A 4,777-nucleotide genomic window follows, 5' to 3' on the forward strand; every position below is an offset into this window, starting at 1 on the left:
GGAAAGAGATGGGGAGTGGGGTTGGGAGGAGATATATACACATAGTAAAATGTTGCCAGAGTAGGGAGATGGCTACCCTTTGCCCTAAACTTGTGGGGGAGAGCAGGGTATGTACGTACTGTGAGAGGTGCATTCTCTCACTTAAAAATACATGCATACAGGTAGGTTTGAGGTATAAATCAATCCTCCCACTCTGCTATATCTTATCCTCTGTTTGTATCTCTCTCTCTCATTCATACATCCACGGAGGGACAAAGAGGTTGCCCATTCTCCCCCCCCCTCGCCCCCCAGGTGTGTGTGGGGGTGAGCAGTGCCAGTCACCATTGTAAGAGCCCCTTTCCCAACCCTTCTGTATCAAGAACTGTGTAAGGTCTCATGGGTCTGGCCTATGGTGTCCTCTTCCCCAACCTCTTCTTTCATTCAGTCACTGTCAGGGATCACTCTTAAGGAGAGTGAGAGAGATTTACTAGCCCACCATGAGGGCAGAGGAAATCCTGGCTCAGGTGAGTGACAGTGGAAGTGGGGACTCCCTGGGAGGTCCTGGCAGCTCACACCAAACACTAACTCCCCAGGTGGCATCTCTCTCTGCCATGTAGTTGTTCTGCCAGGGTTTTATTTAACACCTGAAAAGCAATTAGAGCCCAGAGGCCCTGTAATCCTTCCAGTTCAACACAAAGACAGAATATGCAAACCCTACACAACTGTAGCTTTTTCTTTCTCTAAGCAATGTTCCCCACCCCGTCTCTGCCTCCTTCCTTCCTTCCCTCTTTCCCTTGCCTCCTTTCTGACTCCTTTTGGGCTAAGTTTGACCTTCAAGAAGTGGGTGCAACTCCCATGGGAGATTCTGGGGCAAATGACAAAGGGTGGTGTAGGTGACACAACTGTAGCCTTTTTCTGATCATACTTATACTGGGGTAAACCTGGAGTAACTCCACTGAAGCCAACAGAGTACCACTGATGTGAAATCAAAACTGGCCCCTGGTGTATGCTAGTCATAGAGCAAGATTTAGGTGGGCTGAATTCATCTTTAGCTGTGACTTCACTAAAGTCTATGGAGTTACACAAGGGATGAATTTATCTGGCTGCAATAATGGTAAATTACCTCTTGCTATTTCTGTCCCTGGGACCCCCACCCAAGCTTTACTAATGGATCTCAATCTTGCCTATACCACTGCTGCTCTTCCACCCCGGGTCTGCCCTCCCCCCATAGTTCTGCCAATGCACTACCCTGCAGCACCCTCTGCTGCTAATACACCCTAATCCTCATCAGCAGTACCCTCTGTTTTCCTGTTCTGGGCTCCCATACAATTCAGCCAATATATCTCAGTCCTGCTCTGAAATATCACCTGCTATTCCAGTCCTAAGAGACCCACTCAGCTATACTGAGACACTTTAGACCCTGACTTTCAGACCTCCTATTTTTTTCTATTGATTAATTTTAAGTAGCATTCATCATGGAGAGGCTGAGACGTGTCCACAATTCAAGCTGCGTCTTGCTTCCCACTATAAACCCAATTTTGTTTCCTACCCCTACAAAATCCTCAAAAAAGGTTATTAACACTCACATGTTGCATATGTGATCTGTGGCCAGCCGAGAATTTTTTGCCAACATTTGAGCTGATGGGGGAGAAGCTGTTTATGTGCTAGGGAATCTACATTGTTTTAGGACTTTTACGTGCATGTTAAACCAATTCCCAATAACAAATAAATGATTGGGGCATGATGAACGCAATTCTTCATTGTTTAAAGAGGGGAGAAAATTTCTAATAAAAAAACTTCATAATTAAAACTCCAGGCCATCGAACGTGGAGGGATCCTGCAGGGCTGTCATATTTGTGGCTTGTTTGATGGGATCTGCTCAGCCATCACTAGATTGTGACATTGCCTCATCAAGTCATGATGACACATAATGACATTTTGGCTCAACATCATCCCATTGCATCTAAACCTCATCCCACTGCAATATGCAAATGACAATGCAGTGTCCAACTGTTGTAATGTGAAATAACAACATAATGACATTGCCACTGGCCTCCAAAGTGCTCTGGAGTCAAATGAATGTCTCACAGCAGTCCTTATAGAAGGTGCGATCGCCTCATTAGAAAGGTGACGATTCTGGACATAATGAGGTGAGCAGCAATCCTATTTCATAAAAGCACTGAAATAAAAAGAACAGAGAGCTGATCAAGTTCAGAGCTGGGGTAAGCAGGGGCAGCCCCAGTGAATTGGTATTGGGCTCAGTGGAGTTGCATCTGCCCAAATCTGAATTTGGCCCAGTACCTTTAAGATTTTTCACAAGAGAAAAATCTGTCCCTGTGTTAAAAACAGAAAAGACAAATAAATAGCCTCTGAAATCCAAGCAACTCTGAATATTATTTAGTTCTATTTTCAGCCAGGGTTACAGGTGGATGATTAGTCAACTTCCAAACATCCTCTTCCTTGTCGTTTAAAGATTCAATTGGGATTTAGCTTTTCACTGTTGCTGAGCTTCTAAAAATTCCCCCGCATCATCCACATCAAAACAAATAACTTTATTTCCATCTGACCTTACATGTAATTTAGCTGGATGTAGAAAAGCCAGTCCCCCAAAAGCAGACCCTAGAGTCGTACAACATTTCCTAATGTCTTGTGTCTCAGAGAAAGATGCAGCACTTCCTGCTAGCTTGGTCCTTAGCCCCACTCGCTTTGGCTGATGTATGTAAAGTGCTGATCACCCCACACCCACCCAGTCCAGTCCTGGGTGAGTAAACACAGCCAGTGGGGTCTATGGGCCATAATCTTGGCTGATGTAAATCATAGTAGCTCTACTGAAATCAGTTCAGGTATGCCCATTGACACTAGCTGAGGATCTGACCCTGTATGTTCATATGTGTGATGACTGATGTGATGTGGACCCAGCTAGGATGGTCAGTGGACCATGCCTAGAGAATGAAGGGAGCAGTAACACTAATGGTATTAGTGGGGAGTGTGACTAAAGGGACTGAAAGATCTAAGAGAAAGCTCCTTTAAGATCTGTGATATATTGGGGAGGTGGCACTATGCCAGAGGGGTATATCAGACACTGCCTTCCCATGCTTCAGTTCTGGAATTAGGCTCGGGTCTGATTCAACACCCTTCCATCCCAAGCCTTTTCTCCTGCACCTGTGCGCCATGGGTTGGATCCTCAGCTGGTGTAAACTGGCATAGCTCTGGTGACTTTACACCAGCAGAGAATCTGGCCTCTTGCTTCCTGGTTTAGGATGAAGGTGGCCCATGTACCTTGCTAACTCAGAGCACTTAGCTTTGCCCACCCTTTCTATGTGAATATTATGCTTTTGTGAGTTAGGTTACATTTGTTTTGGAAGTAGGGAGCAGAGGAGATTACTGTGTTGTTATGGGAGACATAGATACGGAGAATCTGATTCTGCAGTCAGGTACTCCACAGGTTCCTGATTTACACCAGAGAATATGAGCTCAAAGTCAGGCCCTTTAGGTATGAATAGCTAAGCTGGGAGAAGTTGTGATGTCCGGGGCCTCACACTGCAGAGGAGACATTACACTGGACACCCTTCTGCCCATCTCTTGTGGTTGCTCATCATGGAGAAGTTAAAGATCACAGGGCACTTCTAGAAGAGTAACTCCAGCATCTTAACCAGCGTCTCTTCCCTCAGTGAATGGGGTTCTAATAGCTGCCGCTACATTCATACCATTGCTGAGCAGAGAACGGCTGGGGTCTTTGCTTAGGCTGTCGCTGTGCCATCAGGATCTCTCTCTCTGCTGCATACCGTGCCCTGGGACCCCTGGGGTATGAAGCTTAGCTGAAATTCTCTTTCTAGCAGAGAAATCACAAGAGCAAGCACCTTAGCTCCAAATGTGTGAGTGTGTTTGTGCATGTGAGAGAGAAGAGCATGTGGATGTGTCTGTCAGGATGCATGAGTATGTGATTATGGGTGTCTAATTGTGTTGATAGTGTGAGAGAGTGCCTGTGAGTATCTCTGATTGCGTGACTCCGATAGAGTATGCAGATGGTTGTGCATATGTCAAGAGTGAGAGTGTTAGAGAAAGAGCATGCAGTTTGTGTATGTGAGTGTATAAGGCTGTGTGTGTGTAGGAGAGAGCATGGGTGGGTACATGAGTGTGTGAGAAAGCAGGTGTGATTTGTATGTGTGTGTTTTGTTAAGTGTGTCATTTTGTTCGTGAAGAGAACATGTGAGTTTTCAAGAAGGCATGAGTTTATGAGAAGTCATGATATGACTTTATCTTGAATTCACCTGTTAACTAACCCTCTTGCTTCCCCCCAGCAAATACCTCCTTGCTTAATTTCCCTTCGGATGTTTATTACATGTGGAGATAATCATGCAGCAAAATTCGTTTTAGTGCCAAGAGCAACACAAATTCTGTTGTAACAATGTTTGAATTTTTTTGGCTTTCTTCTGCAGACAGAGAGATTGAAGATATTAAAAATGATACCTCCCTCCAGAGCAAGTAGGATGGCAGGGCAGGGGAAAAAATGCTATGAGTTGCAACAGTGAAAGTCTTAGTCTAGGGCCAAAAAACTCAACTGCTCTGCTGGGAATGTCCTTCTCCTTATCTCTCGCTCAGTCCTGAAGGAATTTCTCTCCCTACTTCTATGTGAGTGTAGGGACATCGCCAATATAAATTATGTTTATTAGTGAGGGTCTTTTTTAGTTTGGTGAGTATTGAATTGTCAGTGCCTTATTAGATTTTTTTTTCCTCTGTCTTTGATATACAGCCAAGAAAGGAGTTGCTGCTAGCTGTCTCCACCCCTCTCTTCTCC

General features: G+C 44.9%; 1 long non-coding RNA gene across 1 annotated transcript in view; it reads right to left on the reverse strand.

Annotated features, from left to right (window-relative positions):
• Positions 1-4,777, reverse strand: part of LOC128838888 (uncharacterized) — a 29,025-nt gene that overhangs the window by 22,043 nt on the left and 2,205 nt on the right. The gene's annotated exons all lie outside the window — the stretch shown is intronic.

Source organism: Malaclemys terrapin, chromosome 1, assembly GCF_027887155.1.
Source record: "Malaclemys terrapin pileata isolate rMalTer1 chromosome 1, rMalTer1.hap1, whole genome shotgun sequence".
Lineage (NCBI taxonomy): Eukaryota > Metazoa > Chordata > Testudines > Emydidae > Malaclemys > Malaclemys terrapin.